The sequence below is a fragment of the Anopheles coustani genome, assembly GCF_943734705.1.
Source record: "Anopheles coustani chromosome X unlocalized genomic scaffold, idAnoCousDA_361_x.2 X_unloc_86, whole genome shotgun sequence".
In the NCBI taxonomy this organism is placed as follows: domain Eukaryota; kingdom Metazoa; phylum Arthropoda; class Insecta; order Diptera; family Culicidae; genus Anopheles; species Anopheles coustani.
This window is the reverse complement of record NW_026525199.1, coordinates 75,001-93,697: the sequence shown is the minus strand read 5'-3', so window position 1 is coordinate 93,697 and position 18,697 is coordinate 75,001. Positions and strand designations below refer to the sequence as shown.

Sequence of the window (18,697 nt, the reverse complement as noted above, 5' to 3'; positions counted from 1 at the left end):
TTCATATAAGTTTGCCTTGCTTGGTGTGGTAACATTTGAGTGTAGTTCTGACATCATCATTTTGGGACTTAGCCGATTTTTCGTAAAATACCATATGACCCATCAGGGTCCTTTGCTTCATATAAGTTTGCCTTGCTTGGTGTGGTAACATTTGAGTGTAGTTCTGACATCCTCATTTTGGGACTTAGCCGATTTTTCGTAAAATGCCATATGACCCATATGGGTCCTTTCCTTCATATAAGTTTGCCTTGCTTGGTGTGGTAACATTTGAGTGTAGTTCTGACATCATCATTTTGGGACTTAGCCGATTTTTCGTAAAATACCATATGACCCATCAGGGTCCTTTGCTTCATATAAGTTTGCCTTGCTTGGTGTGGTAACATTTGAGTGTAGTTCTGACATCCCCATTTTGGGACTTAGCCGATTTTTCGTAAAATACCATATGACCCATCAGGGTCCTTGCCTTCATATAAGTTTGCCTTGCTTGGTGTGGTAACATTTGAGTGTAGTTCTGACATCCCCATTTTGGGACTTAGCCGATTTTTCGTAAAATACCATATGACCCATCAGGGTCCTTGCCTTCATATAAGTTTGCCTTGCTTGGTGTGGTAACCTTTTAGTGTAGTTCTGACATCATCATTTTGGGACTTAGCCGATTTTTCGTAAAATACCATATGACCCATCAGGTTCCTTGCCTTCATATAAGTTTGCCTTGCTTGGTGTGGTAACATTTTAGTGTAGTTCTGACATCCCCATTTTGGGACTTAGCCGATTTTTCGTAAAATACCATATGACCCATCAGGGTCCTTTGCTTCATATAAGTTTGCCTTGCTTGGTGTGGTAACATTTGAGTGTAGTTCTGACATCCCCATTTTGGGACTTAGCCGATTTTTCGTAAAATACCATATGACCCATCAGGGTCCTTTCCTTCATATAAGTTTGCCTTGCTTGGTGTGGTAACACATGAGTGTAGTTCTGACATCCCCATTTTGGGACTTAGCCGATTTTTCGTAAAATACCATATGACCCATCAGGGTCCTTTCCTTCATATAAGTTTGCCTTGCTTGGTGTGGTAACCTTTGAGTGTAGTTCTGACATCCCCATTTTGGGACTTAGCCGATTTTTCGATCCATCCTATATGACCCATCAGGGTCCTTTTTCTTCATATAAGTTTCCCAAGACTTAGTGCTTTTTACCTTTGGACACCAATATCACCCTTACGGGTTTCTTTGATCTTCTCACTTTGTATTGACCAAATGTAGGTCTTGCCATGCCAAACATATAATTGTTCTACACCAAGTCTCTATCTCGTACCGCCAGCTCGGTACATTCGATCAACCTGCCCTTAAGGCACCCGGGACTTAGCCAATTTTTCACATTTTTCATGATTTTGAGGCAACTTTTCTCGACTTTGTCACCTTATATCACCAAGATCCTTTCCCTTTAGCGCTTCACTCTGTTCGTATGATATTTAGCGCTGACTATCACCTTTCTATCGCTGAGCTCAACTTCTTATTCGGTGCCATAGAGCCAGAGATATTTGGTGTATGCTGTTATAAGGGAAGTTTGTCACTTTTTCAAAGGCCCACTTTGGGACGCCCATATCTCACCTTCACGTATCTTCGATCTTCTTGTCGTCTATGGACGAAACTTAGGTCTTGTATTGGCCAACTTATAAATGTTCTACGGCCAAGCCGTATCTCTTACCGCCAGCCCGGTATTCATGGACTTAGTCGGATTTTCGCCTCTCGTGGTAACAATTTCTGACTTTGACTCACAATAACACCCGAACGGTCACATGCTAGCGCTTTGCTTGGTAGAAATTATAGTTAGCGCTACCTTTTCTCTTTCCATCGATACCTTGTTCGTTCCATTCCATGCCATACAGCCGAAGTTATGATGTTTCCCGTTTTCCATATCATGTGGAGCTTATGCTCTGGGAAAACCATCTAACACCTGTACCACCCTTTTGGGTACCACCGATCTCGTCACTATGTTCGGGCCAAATATAGGTTATAACATGCCCAACTTATAATTGTTCTACACCAAGTCTCTATCTCTTACCGCCTGCTCGGTATTTTACTCGTAAGTCCAAATTTCACAACTTGTACTTTTTGGCCCAATGTACTCGAGTTTCAATTTTGGTAACATTTTTCGACTTTGACGCTTAATAACTTCCAAATCATGCTAGTTAGCGCTTTGCTTTCTTCAAGTCGTATCTAGCGCTGGGTGTTACCTTTCCAAAACATATCCTAGCTTAACAATCCATGCCATACAGCCGGAGCTATACGGTGCACAAGTCAAATCCATTTTAGCCATGTTTCATTTTTGCCAATTTTTGACCACTCGTATCACCCTTCCAGAGTGGTCCGATCTTCTCGCTTTCTATGGCCGACTTTTAGGTCTCGTAGAGGCAAACTTATAAGTATTCTACGTCAACCCGCTATCTCTTACCGCCTGCTCGGTATTCTTGGTCTTGTGTGATTTTTGGCCATTTTGGTATTATTTTTCCACTTTGTCGCTTAATAACTCAGTTTTGCTCAACACTTAGCGCTTCGGTTGTTTGGGATTATAGTTAGCGCTCGGTTCGACCTTTCCAACACTGATCTTAGCTTGTCGATCCGTTCCATACAGCCTGAGTTATTCGCGATACCGTGTTTCAACCCATTTCTCAAGTCTCGTTTTGGTCCAACATTGAACCAGCCATATCACCCTCTTGGGTACCTCCGATCTTCTCGCTCTATATTGGCCAAAGTTAGGTCTTGTGGTAACGTACTTATGATTGTTCTACGCCGTGTTCGTAGCTCTTATCGTTCGCCCGCTATTTTCGATCATAAGGTGAATTTTCGCCTCTAAACCACCATTTTTTACCTTTGCCCTCTAATATGACCGACTTGCTCAACACCTAGCGCTTCGCTTGGTAGGACACATAGCTAGCGCTCGTCAAGACCTTTCCAACGCATATCCAAGCTTTCCGATCCGAGCCATACAGCCTGAGCTATAGGCGATACCGTTTTTCCCATTTTCTTGGTCACACGCACTTTAGGGTACCCCTTTTTGCCTTTGACCCTTAATACCTCCTCCGGGTCACTAGTAGGCGCTCAGCTTGGTAGGAAACATAGCTAGAGCAGGCCTTCACCTTTCCAAAACTGCCGAAAGTGTACCGATCCGACATCTAGAACCAAAGTTATGGTCATTCCCATCATGCTCTACTTTCATGGTCAACCTCCACCAAGCACACCTAGGTTGGACCAACTTTCACCAACTCATCTCGAACCCCAAATTTGCTTCGACCTACTAGGTTTCCCTAGTAAAGTGGTCAAAACATCCATTACAACACGACTGGTCTTTCTGGTGGTCGACCTAGGCGACTTTGTTCGACGACCACCACCCCATGGAACTAAAAGACGTCCCTTGATACGGACCACCGATACATTTTCCGGCCTGTCTAAACTACACTCATCGAAATTTTTTTGGGTCCCCACCGTCATACAAGTTTGCCTAGGTCAAGTTTTTCTTCCGGATCGGCCGCGGACCTCACTTTTCATTATCTAGGGAGGCCATAGGGCCCCAAAAGGGGTTTTTTAAAATTTTCGACACTTTCGACTTTGGTCGGATTTTTTCCGATTTTGGTCCGACCTAGGGACTTGGTGGTCCAAGGAGCCTCGGGACCAAACTTTTTTCTCAGGGGTCCCTACCTCCATACAACTTTGCCTAGGTAAATTTTTTGTTCCAAATCGACCGCGGATTTCACTTTTCAATATCTGGGGCTCGTGTAGAGTCCGAATATGAGGTTTTCTCATTTTTCGACATTTTCGACTTTTTTCGACTTTTTTCGGGTTTTTCGACCTAGGGGTCCGCCGAACAAATTTTGGGTCAAAAATTTTTATTGAACTAGTCGAAAGTACGCAAAAAGATAAGACTTTTTGCCGAAGACACCATGCCCCGGAACCGACTCCTTCCCCTTCAAAATTGGGGACAAACGTGATTTTTGAAACTTTTCCTTAGGGAGCCCAAGACTTAGAAAATTTTCAAATTCTCGATTTTTCGATTGCGAGCTAGCGCTTTGCGGTCTTCGGCAATGTTGTAGATCTCGACGAGATAAGACTTTTTGGTCAAGAGACATTTTGCCCTCCGACCCCTCCTTCCCCCCGCAAATCGCCCCCAAAAGTGCAATTTTTGCATTTTCACCTCTTTGCACGCACTGTTCGGCCCAAATGGCCACTTTCTATGGGTCTGAGCGCTTTGCGGTCTTCGGCAAACTTTTAGAGCGTACCCAGTTCTAATTATAATTGTTCTACACCACCTTCGTACCTCTTCATCCCTGGCCACTATTCGCGTACCAAGGTAATTTTTGTTCATTTTGTCAACATTTTTCATCTTTGACTGCTTATATCGGCCTTGCCATGAACCGATAGCGCTTCGCTGTGTTCTAACGTAAGTTAGTACTACTCAATACCTTTCCAAATCATGTCTTAGATTGTCATTTGCTTGCATACAGCCGGAGCTATGAGCGATACCGTAAAAAGTACCGAAACTTGGAAAAATCCTTGGATCGCCCATATCCCCCCTTTGGGGGCCAGATATCGAAAAAAGTTCTGATTCAAAAAGTTGCGCCTTAACGTGTTCTAGTTATGCCTAGAACATTTCACTTCGCTAGCTGGCCTGCAACTTAGCCGTAATTGGGATTTTAGGGTGTTCTTGGAGGGCCCATTTCCTGCGACTTGGTATCTTTTGGGCCCTATGTTTCTCTAATATCTCCACAAGTTTTCCAGATAGCTTTCTCATACTTTAAGAGTGCCTAGAGCACCTCAAGACCTTTCCAACGCTATGCCGTTCGCCTCGCTCGGACATCTACAGCCGAAGTTATTCGAGGTACACGGTACCTTACCCTGTTTTCTCAGTACTTGGTCGAAAATTTCGATCAGCCATATGACCGACTTGGACAACCCTGAGCGGGTTGGCCCCATATAACTAAACTTTCGTCTCGTGGAGGCAAACTTATAAATATTCTACGTCAACTCGCTATCTCGTACCGCCTTGACGGTATACTTGGTCCAAGGGCCATTTCCAGCGACTTTGTCGCCATTTCGCTCTAAGTTTCGCTAATACCTTCGTCCGTGGACATGGTGATTTTTTGTTCGTATTTTTCCTTGATAGTCCCACTCAAGACTATTCCATACCAGAGCCGAGCGTCCCGCTAATTGCCATACAGCCTGAGCTGTAATTCATGAAAGGTACCTCTACCAGTTTTTGTCATACTTGGGTACAAACTTTGGATCGACCATATCTCCACTTTGGAGGCCAGCCAGCACCTTGGTTCCATATACTTTTTTGTTGGTCATACCATGTACCAAATATAATTGTTCTACGCCAACTTGCTATCTCTTCTCCAACTTGCCGTTATTCTTGGTCCAAGTCTCATTTCATTCGTTTTTGGACCCATTTTGCTATATGTTTCACTAATAGCTTCGGCCATGGACAAGCTGATTTTCTGTTTGTATTTTTCCTTGATAGTTCCACTCAAGACCATTCCAAAACACACCGCAACTTGTCGCTCGGTGGCAAACTGACCGAGTTATAATTCATGAAAGGTACCTCAATTTGGTACACCACGTGGTCGGCCCAAACCATAAACCGACCAAACGACCGACTTGGAGCACCCTGACCGGGTTGGCCCCATATAATGAAAGTTGCGTCTCTACACGCCCAACTTATGATTATTCTACGCCAAGTCGCTATCTCTTACCGGTAAGCCGGTATTCACCTTCCAAGGGGGATTTTGGTCAAGTGCCATTTCCTGCGACTTGGTCCCCGAATACGACCATCATCACCTAATATCTCCGTGGTCTTTCAATTCAGCCTCATGAAACTTTCAGGGTAGATAGGTCTCCCCGAGACCTTTCCAACAGTGAGCCGTTTGCCTCGCTCGGCCATCTACAGCCGAAGTTATTAATGGTACTTGGTACCTTACCCTGTTTTTTCCATACTTGTTCGTACTTGGGTACAAACTTTGGATCGCCCATATCTCCACTTTGGAGGCCAGCCAGCACCTTGGCCCCATATACTTTTTTGTTGGTCATGCCATGCACCAAATATAATTGTTCTACGCCAACTTGCTATCTCTTCTCCAACTTGCCGTTATTCTTGGTCCAATTCCCATTTCATTCGTTTTTGGACCCATTTTGCTATATGTTTCACTAATAGCTTCGGCCATGGACAAGCTGATTTTCGATTGGTATTTTTCCTTGATAGTCCCACTCAAGACCATTCCAAAACACACCGCAGCTTGTCGCTCGGTGGCAAACTGACCGAGTTATAATTCATGAAAGGTACCTCAACTTGGTACACCACGTGGTCGGCCCAAACCATAAACCGACCAAACGACCGACTTGGAGCACCCTGACCGGGTTGGCCCCATATAATAAAAGTTGCGTCTCTACACGCCCAACTTATGAATATTCTACGCTAAGTCGCTATCTCTTACCGGTAAGCCGGTATTCACCTTCCAAGGGTGATTTTGGTCAAGTGCCATTTCCTGCGACTTGGTCCCCGAATTGGACCATCATCACCTAATATCTCCGTGGTATTTCAACTCAGCCTCATGAAACTTTCAGGGTAGATAGGTCTCCCCAAGACCTTTCCAACGGTGAGCCGTTTGCCTCGCTCGGCCATCTACAGCCGAAGTTATTAATGGTACTTGGTACCTTACCCTGTTTTTTCCATACTTGTTCGTACTTGGGTACAAACTTTGGATCGCCCATATCTCCACTTTGGAGGCCAGCCAGCACCTTGGCCCCATATACTTTTTTGTTGGTGATACCATGCACCAAATATAATTGTTCTACGCAAGCTTGCTATATCTTCTCCAACTTGCGGTTATTTTTGACTCAAGTCCCATTTCCATAGTTTTTGGTACCAATTTGCTCTATGTTTCGCTAATAGCTTCGCCCAAGGACTTTGTGATTTTTTGTTCGCATTTTTCCTAAATAGTCCCACTCAAGACTATTCCAAATCACACCTTAGCTTGTCGCTCAGTGCCATACAGCCAGAGTTTTAATTCATGAAAAGTACATCACCTTGGTACACCACGTGGTCGGTCCAAACCATCAACCAACCATATGACCGACTTCGAGTCGAGCTAGCGGCTAGGCTCAATATAATGAAATGCGTGTCTTGATGCGGGCTACTGACGGTCTGAACAATGTAGCTCGCTAGCTCGTCTCTAAACTTGTGTTTTGGTCGAATATTGGGTGTTCATGTACCACTTCGGGTAACATGGACTTTGGTGCAACTTTACCACTTGTGCACTTAATAACTTCCCGGTCATTCAAGTCTTTGCCTTCATACTTTCAGGGTAGTTAGGTCTCGTCGAGACCTTTCCATACATATGCCAAACTCATCGATCGGACATCTATAGCCCGAGTTATTCGCGGTACACCGTACCTTACCCTGTTTTTTCCTCAATTGGGTACAAACCTTGGAACACCCATATCGCCCCTTTAGAGACTAGCTGGCACGTTGGCCTCATATAATGATAAGTGCACCTCAACTAGGGCTACTGACGGTCAGAACATTTCAACTCGCTAGCTCGGGCCCACACTTGTGTTTTTCTCGAATATATGGTTCAAGTGTGCCACTTTGGGCACTTTTGGACATTTTGTCCCCACACAACTTTCTTGCCTTGGTAGATAGGGTCTTGTGATCTTGGGCAAAAAGATGCACCAAGATAAAGTCTAACTTTCGTTCTTGTACCGCAAAGCGCTATCTCAAACACCCGAGGAGATAGAAAGTGATTATGTTCGGTATATCGGTCTTCCATGGCCTACTATGGTAAACCCCTGCAGGTATGCAACCGAAGGTGCTTGGTACATATATTTGGTGCAATATCGGTGCAAAGTAGGTGTTTCCTTGATCGGGCTATAACTTTCTTGGTTGATGTTGGATTGCTTTGCGGTCTTCGGGGGATAGTTAGGGAACATGTTGGCCAACATTTCCTTATTCCTCAGCCTGGCCGTACCTCTTACCGTCTAGGCGGTATACATGCTCTAAGTTGGAACTTGTGTTCCTTTGGGTAACTTCTCTGACTTTGACGCTTAATAACTTTCGTTCATATGCAGTCTAAGCTCTGCAACTCTCAGGAAAGCTAGTACTACTCATTTCCTTTCCATATCAGTCTTTGGCTTGTCGATCCGATGTCTACAGCCTTACTTATTCACGTTCCCTGTGAAGGTAGGTTTTTGCCCATTTTCCAGTTCATGTGGTAACATTCCCAGACTTTGCCGGCTTTCTCTTCATGTGGTAACTTGCTTGCTCATGTGGTAACTTGGAAGTGTATTTCTGTCAGACCCAATCTGGGACTTAGCCGATTTTTCTCTGCATATTATATGGATCCATCACTAGGCCATCTTGCTTGCTCATGTGGTAACTTGGAAGTGTATTTCTGACAGACCCAATCTGGGACTTAGCCGATTTTTCTCTTCATATCATATGGATCCATCACTAGGCCATCTTGCTTGCTTGTGTGGTAACTTGATAGTGTATGTCTGACAGACCCAATCTGGGACTTAGCCGATTTTTCTCTTCATATCATATGGATCCATCACTAGGCCATCTTGCTTGCTTGTGTGGTAACTTGGAAGTGTATTTCTGACAGACCCAATCTGGGACTTAGCCGATTTTTCTCTTCATATTATATGGATCCTGGACTTAGCCGATTTTTCTCTTCATATCATATGGATCCATCACTAGGCCATCTTGCTTGCTTGTGTGGTAACTTGGAAGTGTATTTCTGACAGACCCAATCTGGGACTTAGCCGATTTTTCTCTTCATATTATATGGATCCTGGACTTAGCCGATTTTTCTCTTCATATCATATGGATCCATCACTAGGCCATCTTGCTTGCTTGTGTGGTAACTTGATAGTGTATGTCTGACAGACCCAATCTGGGACTTAGCCGATTTTTCTCTTCATATCATATGGATCCATCACTAGGCCATCTTGCTTGCTTGTGTGGTAACTTGGAAGTGTATTTCTGACAGACCCAATCTGGGACTTAGCCGATTTTTCTCTTCATATTATATGGATCCTGGACTTAGCCGATTATTAGGTTATTATATATGGATCCTGGACTTAGCCGATTTTTCCCTTCATATAATATGGATCCTGGACTTAGCCGATTATTAGGTTATTATATATGGATCCTGGACTTAGCCGATTTTTCTCTTCATATAATATGGATCCTGGACTTAGCCGATATTTCTCTTCATATAATATGGATCCGGGACTTAGCCAATTTTTCTCTTCATGTGGTAACGTATGCCAATCGCTCACAAGTCATGGGATAAGGGTACTTGTGTTCTTCCATCTTCTAAGTCCCGCACGGGGACATCGTGATCGCCCCAAGTCCGGAATAGCGCCAAGTCAAGCCCCACGCTGGCCGTGCAGGACCTGTTAGCGGGGGCCCCACTGACAGCACTAATCCGGACTTAGAAATTATATCTTTCTAATCGAACACCACACACGCAACACCACCATACCACCATCTCCTTGCAAGTACCTAAGTACCCGCAACTCCATGGTGAAGGCAATGTCACTCCATCACCAACCTCTTTGCACTGCAAGCACTTGCGTACCCACAACACTCCGAGGAAGGCAACGGCGCGCGATGCTCGACTCCACACACCACACCACACCACAACACCGATGGCCAGCCAGCCAGCCAGCCCAGCTAAGGACTAACCAACCAACCAACCACCAATGGCCTAGGCCAGCCGGATCCCACCTTCAAGTCCAAGCACAGCCAAGTGCAAGTACCGCCAAGTGTTCACCAACCAACCATCACACCAGGTCAGCCGGCCGGTACCCACCTTCAAGTGCCTTTACCCTCGGGTGCAAGCTCAATCAAGTGTTAACCAACCAACCCGGCCAAGGCAGCCAACAGGCCGGCACCCTACAGCACCGACCCGCCATCACCACCTCAACCGTTGACCATGCAAGTGGTCTCGGACAACAGGCGATACCCGAAGTACATCCGAAGAGTGTATATCAAGTGTTTGTTCACCAAGTCCTCAACCAACCCCAAGTACCCGGAGGTACCCAGAGTGTTGGATCCGCCAACCACTACCAGCACTCCAAGTCCTTGCGAACCCAAAGTGTTTGCCCGGTAGGGCCATTGTATCACAACGCTTGCTACCATGCAAGTGGCCTCGAACAAGGTGACAGGGGTATCTTCACCAAGTTCTCAACCAACCCCAAGTACCCGGAGGTACCCAGAGTGTTGGGTCCGCCAACCACTACCAGCACTCTAAGTCCTCGCGAACCCAAAGTGTTTGCCCGGTAGGGCCATTAGACCACAACGCTTGCTAACCATGCAAGTGGTCTCGGACAACAGGCGATACCCGAAGTACATCCGAAGAGTGTATATCAAGTGTTTGTTCACCAAGTCCTCAACCAACCCCAAGTACCCGGAGGTACCCAGAGTGTTGGATCCGCCAACCCGTCCCGGCACCCCAAGTCCTCGCGAACCCAAAGTGTTTGCCCGGTAGGGCCATTAGATCACAACGCTTGCTAACCATGCAAGTGGCCTCGGACAACAGGTGACACCCGAAGTACATCCGGAGAGTGTATATCAAGTGTTTGTTCACCAAGTCCTCAACCAACCCCAAGTACCCGGAGGTACCCAGAGTGTTGGATCCGCCAACCCGTCCCGGCACTCCAAGTCCTTGCGAACCCAAAGTGTTTGCCCGGTAGGGCCATTGTATCACAACGCTTGCTACCATGCAAGTGGCCTCGGACAACAGGTGACACCCGAAGTACATCCGGAGAGTGTACAACAAGTGTTTGTTCACCAAGTCCTCAACCAACCCCAAGTACCCGGAGGTACCCAGAGTGTTGGATCCGCCAACCCGTCCCGGCACTCCAAGTCCTTGCGAACCCAAAGTGTTTGCCCGGTAGGGCCATTGTATCACAACGCTTGCGACCATGCAAGTGGCCTCGGACAACAGGTGACACCCGAAGTACATCCGAAGAGTGTTCATCAAGTGTTTGTTCACCAAGTCCTCAACCAACCCCAAGTACCCGGAGGTACCCAGAGTGTTGGATCCGCCAACCCGTCCCGGCACTCTAAGTCCTTGCGAACCCAAAGTGTTTGCCCGGTTGGGCCATTAGATCACAACGCTTGCTAACCATGCAAGTGGTCTGGAGTATAGGTGATACTGACATACCACCGAGATGGTACATCTAGTATTGGGTCACCAAAACCAAACCAACCCCAAGTATCAACCCGGCATACTCAGAGTGATGGATCCGCCAACCCGTCCCGGCACTCCAAGTCCTTGACGAACCGAAAGTGTTTGCCCGGTAAGGCCATTAGATCACAACGCTTGCTACCCCACGGCGAGCTAAACATGCAAGTGGTCTTAGGCAACAGGTGACACCCGAAATTCATCCGAAGATGGAATATCAAGTGTTTAATCACCAAGCCAGCATCCAAACACCAAGTACCCCGGGAGGACCCGATGCGTTGCGACCATCTCCAAGTTCTTGACGAACCCGCAGTGAAAGGCGGTAAGGCCTCTGGGCCGCAACGCTCGCATGTGTTAACCCGCAAACACCACTGACCGGTCGGTCCACCGCAAGGGTGGGTCCAACTAGTCCACACACGGTATGCCGCATGTGCCCCCCGGGGGGAGCACACCGCACACAACCACCAAGCATGGGTCGCCTGAAAGGATCGAAATGTACATCTCTCTTCAATGCGTAGCGCCCAGCCTGCAAACCCGTCGTTTTCGGGTGGTCTTAGGAGTCGAAACTATTCTTGGAAGATCGGCAAGCACAACGCCTTTTCCCACTTCAGGTACTTCGGCGAGCGCACTCGCGATAGGCTCAGTTTGAGGGTTTCCAATAAATGGAAAGAGTCTATAGAAGACTCAATCCGGTCTCGTGATGTTATTAGCCATCTAGCTAACGACTCCTATACATATACTACCAGCCTGGTTCGGTTACGACCTTAGAGGCGTTCAGGCATAATCCGACGGACGTAGCGTCATACCAAAGTCCGCTCGGACTAGTATTGAGCCATTGGTCCGTACCTGTGGTTCCTCTCGTACTGCACAGGAATTCCATTGAGATAGTACTTGCACACCAGTAGGGTAAAACTAACCTGTCTCACGACGGTCTAAACCCAGCTCACGTTCCCTTGAAAGGGTGAACAATCCTACGCTTTGTGAATTTTGCTTCGCAATGATAGGAAGAGCCGACATCGAAGGATCAAAAAGCCACGTCGCTATGAACGCTTGGCGGCCACAAGCCAGTTATCCCTGTGTGTGAGCTGTCAAACGCTGTAGTGTCAACACGTGCTGAGCGTTGCTCCGTGTTTTTTACAAAAATTTCGCGTAAAAAGTTTAAAGAACCCACGAAAGTTTGTTGTAATCGTTAACACTAGTGCCAATCTACAGATTAGTAGTGAAAACCGCATTAAAATCATCGATTTCAACGAAAAATAAGAAAGAAAAGTGTTTGTTTACATTTTGTATGGAGAGCGGCCCGGGGCGTAGCCCCATTTGGGACTACGTGTTTTTCGGTTAAAAAAGTGTCCGGATCCTGGCCGGATGTGGTTTTTTAGATGACAGACGGTGTTTTAAAACGAAAGTCAGAGAAAACCGTATGAAAAAAGACGAATTCAGCGCAAAATAAGTGTAAATAAAGTGAGAGCACGCGGTGCAAAAATTTTGGCAGGTGAAGATTCGATCGTCCATTTTCCAGCCGGATTCGGACTCGAAGATCCGAGCGATTTCACCTAAGCCGAATCGGGCTCCGTGTCATCTGATCCAGTTTTCAAAAAAGGACCGTTGGTGCCGGATTCTCGGGTCGTTCAAATTGACCGTTGGTGGAGTCGGTGGCCGTTGGTTTGAAGTGGCCGTTAATTCAAATCGGTCGGTAATTCAAATTGGCCGGTTATCCAAAGTGGCCGGTACTTTTAATTGACCGTTGGCGGCAGTGTGTCCCGGATAGGTGTCCCGGCTGGGGGTGAAATGTTTCAAGTGTCCCGGCTGAAATATTTCATGGACCAACCATCCGGTTGAAATGTTTCAGTGAAACTTTTCAAGGTGTCTCGGCTAAGAGTGAAATGTTTCATGTGTCTCGGCTGAAAAATTTCGAGGTTCGATCATCCCGGTGAAATATTTCAGTGTGTCTCGGCTAAACTTGGTTCCGAAGTTGGCCGCCAGGCGGCGCCACCAGTACCAGCGGATTGCCAGCATTGCCACCAGGCGGCGCTTCGGGTCGTGGCGGGTGTCTCGGCTCACGGAGATTTCGAACACTGTTACCAGGCGGCGGCACTGGTGCTGAGCTTTTCAACGTCACAACCAGGCGGCGCCTTCAGTTCATCAAGTGTCTCGGCTGGTGGAGATCACCGGTTATCACAACCAGGCGGCACTCTGAGTTTTATGGCGAGTGTATCGGCTGGCGGTTTGCGGATTTGTCAACCAGGCGGCACCTGATCGCAGAGAAGAACTGAGATATAAGCTCAGATTTGGAAAGGGGAAAAAGATTGGTTTGGCCTTTTATTTGTTGGAGTTTCTATTTCGCACCGGTACTTGGCCTTCCTCCACTCCCCTTCCCCTTCCCACCTTCCCTTCCCAGACACTCCACCCTGGCTCTCCGCAACCTAACCCATTGCCCACAGCGATTTTCAGGGTTGCAGTAGGGGAATGGAGCAGGCATCGGGGGAGCCTTCGACGCGTCGGTCCGTCAGGCTCCGGTCCACCTGTGACGCTACCGCGCCATCGCCGAAGGACGACGGGGACAAAGTGATGACATCATCGGTTGCGCTGCCGTTGACTCGGCAGCGAAAGGGAGGCAGTGTCGCGCCATCGACTGCGACGCCCACTCGGCCGGTGGTGGTGGTGCAGCGGATGGCCCTGCTAGCCAGTGATATGGAGATTTCAGAGGAGAGCGACGAGGACGAGCTCAACTCAACCGTCGTCCAGCAGGTGGCCGAAGTCCCGCAGCAGGAGCCGACTATCGCAAGCCTCAGCAGCGAGTTGAGGGAGCTCCGGGCAACCGTCGAGACTCTCCTCGCTAAGGTTAGCGAGATGGAGACGGGCCGGGCGACGGCAAAGGATGGCTACGCGGAGCTGAAGACAAAGCTGAAGTTGTTGTCTCGTGAAAATCAGGAGCTGAAGCGAGACAACATTAGCCTTCGTGAGCGTGCGGCAGCCAGCGAAAGAGAACTTATGCTGCTCCAAAGTGGACTCCACTCGATGGGAGAGTTGGCGGTAGCTACGCAGCAGCAACAACAACATGTCGTCGACTCCAGTGCTGTTGGGCAAAGCCAGCATCCACCTGGCGACACTCCCAAACGAAAGCGGACCCGGGCAAGGCGCGGCAAGAAAAAAGAGGGCGAACCGACGGGCATGAACGAAGTCATCACGCCTGATGTCCCCGAGATCCCGGTCGAGGCCGTCTCGTCCCAGGCCATGGCTCCAGAAAAGCCAAAACCGAAGGCAAAGAAAGCAGCGGCTGTGGCAACCAAGGTGCATGCGCAACCAGCATCCTTTGCTAAAGTCGTGGCCAAGGGAGACAAGAGAGCAGCACCACAGAAAGCGGGAAAGAGCGCTGCTAAAGTGGAGAGGCCTGCGGTGATCGTCCTCGAGGCCAACGAGGGCAAGGCCTTCCTCGACACATACAAGGCAGTGCGTTCCAAGACCAATGTGGAGCAGTTCGTGGCGAGGGTTTGCCGCACAGGGGAGCGGAAGCTGTCGCTGTGGCTGAAGCCGAACACGGACTGCGAGAGTGTGCTGGCCGATGTCAGCGAAGCCATCAAGGAGGATGGAGTGGCCCACCTCCTTGTCGACAAGCAGACGGCAGCGATCACAGGAATCGACATGCTGGCGACTGTCGACGACTTGATTTCGGCGATTAAGCGGCAGGCGGGGCTGACGGTTCCGGGCGAGGCAGTTCGGCTGTGGCGGCGGTACGACGGGCTGCAGAAAGCCCATATCAAGCTGCCGCGCGGGCAGTGCCAGCTTCTCGACGGTCACCGGGTCACCATAGGGAACACGAGTTGCGTCGTGCAGGCGCTCGCATCGGTCCCTGCAGGAGAGCAGCTCTGCTACCGCTGCTTTGGCAAGGGGCACCGCTCTCGCGAGTGCACCGGCCCTGACTACTCCAAGTGCTGCTTCCGGTGCGGATCGAAGCAGCACAAGGCCAAGGAGTGCAGCTCGGGCCCCAAGTGCCTTACGTGTTCCGGACAACATCAGACAGGTTCACCGGTTTGCAGCGGAAGTAGCCAGCCGTCATGTTCCCGCTAGCTACGAACACCACTGTTAGAGGGCGTGACGCTGGGTTGAAGATCCTCCAGATCAACTTGGCGCGCAGCAGGGTAGCACAAGACCTCATGCTCCAGACCGCACGGGAGCAAAGGATCGACATTGTGCTGGCGTCGGAGATCTACCGTGTTCCACCCAATAACGGGAACTGGGCGGTGGACTCGACAGCGAAGGCAGCCGTTATTACGACCGGAGCCTTGCCCATACAGCGAGTCTGGGCAAGTAGGGTAGGACTGGTGTCGGTCCAGGTGGCGGGGGTGACCTTCATCTCTTGCTACGCCCCACCAACACCGGGATGGACGGACGAGGACTACCAGCGGCTGCTCGACGAGATCGATATCGAGGCCAGAGCACACCCCCTCGTAGTCTTGGCGGGCGACTTCAATGCCTGGCACGTGCGATGGGGCAGCGCGAGGACGAAGCCGCGTGGTGAGGATCTCGCCGAGGTCGTCGACCAGCTTGACCTGGCGATCTTGAACCGCGGCAGTGTGCCCACGTTCGTCGGCAACGGCAGTGCTACTGAAAGTGTGGTCGACGTGTCCTTCGCCAGTCCGGCCATTGAACCCGGTAACGACTGGCGGGTGCTCGACACTTTCACCAACAGTGACCACAGATACGTGAGATTCAGCGTATCCGCGACACCAGTCAGCAGCGCTTCACCACACCAGCAGAGGCAACCGCAACAACAGCACCAGCATCGCGACCGGCAGCGACAACGTGAGCAGATTGGACCGAGATGGAAGTTGCGTCAATTCCATCCCGAAGCCTTCCAGATCGCGCTCCAGGCTTCCGGGTTTGCCGAAGCGGCTGTATCACCGGCGACTCTCACCGCTGGACTTACTAGAGCCTGCGATGAGGTGATGCAGAGGGCACCGCCAGCGCAGTTTTTGGTGAGACCGGAAATGTACTGGTGGACGCAGGAAATCGGCCTTCTCAGGGAGCAGTGCAAGTCATCTGAGGATGCGATTTTGACTGCCGGAACTGGTGCACAACGAGAGTTGGCCAGAGAACGGCACAGGAGTTGTAAGAAGGAACTCGCCCGCGCCATCAAGGCAAGCAAGGACCGTAGCTTTGATGAGATGATTGCGGAAGCTGAGGACAATGTCTTTGGCACTGCCTATAAGGTGGTAACGTCACGCCTTAAGGGTAGCCGCGTCCCCCCGGAGCGAGATCCTGCGATTCTACAGCACGTCGTGTCGGAACTCTTCCCGGATCATGGCACTTTTGAGTGGCCTGCACCGGATCGGGTCGATTGGGGGCAGACAACGCAGGAGCCAGTGAGGGAGGTATCGGATGAGGAGCTCTTGGCGATCGCGGCGCGGATGGTGCCCACTAAGGCCCCGGGACCCGATGGCATCATCAATGCGGCACTGAGGGTCGCTGTTCGCGAGCACACGGAGACGTTCCGCCGCGTGTTCCAGGAGTGCTTTGATCAATGCACCTTTCCCGCTGACTGGAAGCGACAACGACTTGCTTTGCTACCCAAGTTCGGAAGACCTCAGGGCGATCCGTCATCCTTTCGGCCTCTTGGGATGCTCGACGGATCAGGCAAGATCTTGGAGCGGCTGATCTTGGATCGCCTAAACGAACACCTGGAAGACCCAGATCACCCTCGCCTGTCGCCGTCTCAGTATGGATTCAGAAAGGGCAGGTCTACAATTCAGGCGATTGAACGTGTTAAGGAGGCCGGCCAGCGTGCGATGGCCCACCGAATGACGGATCGGAGGGCTAACAAGTGTCTGATGGTGGTGTCATTGGATGTACGCAATGCTTTTAACACGGCGAGCTGGCGGTCCATCGCCAAAGCACTGCAAGAAAAGCACGTTCCGGCCTGCCTGCAGCGGATACTGGAAAGCTGGTTTCGGGGACGGCTACTGGTTTATGAGACGTCGGAGGGTCCGGTCACCCGGGAATTGTCGGCGGGAGTCCCACAGGGTTCCATACTTGGTCCGACGCTGTGGAACACCATGTATGACGCCGTCCTGTCCATCGACATGCCCGCCGGTGTAGAGCTCGTCGCCTTCGCTGACGACCTCGTGCTCCTGGCACCAGGACCCACGCCAGCACTGGCCGCGAGTTTGGCGGAGGAGTCTGTGAATAGGGTTGTGGCTTGGATGCGCGAACACCAGCTGGAGCTCGCCGCAGCTAAGACGGATATTGTGATGGTGTCGAAAAAGAAGAAGGATTACAAGAACATCCCAGTTAACATCAACGGCGTTCCTCTTCGTTCGGCAACCGACATCAAATATCTAGGAGTGCGCATTAAACACAATCTTAAGTGGTCAGAGCACGTCAAGCAGGTCACTCAAAAGGCTTCTCGAGTAGCGACAGCACTTGCACTGCTGATGCGACGGCACAGCGGGCCAAAGTGCAAGAAGCGTCGCCTCCTGGTTTCGGTCGTCAACAGCATCCTCCGCTACGGCGCACCGGTGTGGCACGAGGGTGTTGAAACCAGGGAGGAGCAACGACTGCTGGAAAGGGTCCAGAAGAGGGTTGTGGTCGGAGCATCCTTCGCATTCCGGACAATCTCATACGACGCTGCCGCAGTGATAGCGGGCACCATCCCAATAGCGCTGTTGGTAAAGGAGGACGCTCGCTATTACCAGCGTAGAGTGAACGCCGACCCTGGGGGTCTGTCGGCTAAAGAGATGCGGGAGCAGGAGCGTCTCGCCACATACCACCAGTGGCAGGACAGGTGGGACGAGGTTGGCAGAACGGGAGGACGGTTCGCCCGATGGACCCGGCGAGTTCTCCCTGACCCAGCTGCGTGGCACCAAAGGAAACACGGAGAGGTGAATTTCCATCTGTGTCAGGTGCTCTCCGGGCACGGATTTTTCCGTGAGTACCTGCACAATAAGGAATTCGCCTCGTCCCCTGAGTGCCCGCAGTGCCCGGACATCATCGAGTCTGCCGAGCACGTGATGTTCGAGTGCCCTCGTTTCGCTGGCGTCCGAGCCGAGTTTCTTCGCGGGCGAGGTAGCGAGCCGGAGAGCGTGAATCCCGACACCATGATGCAGTTTCTCCTCCGGGGACCCGAGGACTGGAGCTTGATTGCGGAAGCCGCGCGGCGCATCACCTCCGAACTGCAACATGAGTGGAACGAGGAGCGAGCAGCTCGAGCAGCCGCACACCAACGCGAAGCACCCGAAGCGATTGCAGAGGCCAGGCGAGCCGTGAGAGCAGCAGCCAACGATCGCCGGAATGCAGCCAGGCGGCAACAAACCGTGGAGCGACAGCTTGCTAGACTCGCGGAGACACCTCCCGCACCACCAGTGTCGCCGGAGACGCAGGCGAGGCGGGACCGCGACCGGGAGTACCATCGCCAGTACAGCCAGCGTCGGCGCCAGCGGCTCCGCGAGACAC

General features: G+C 50.3%; 1 pseudogene; it reads right to left on the bottom strand.

Annotated features, from left to right (window-relative positions):
- Positions 1-11,703: 11,703 nt before the first annotated feature.
- Positions 11,704-18,697, bottom strand: part of LOC131271034 (large subunit ribosomal RNA) — an 11,045-nt pseudogene continuing 4,051 nt past the window's right edge.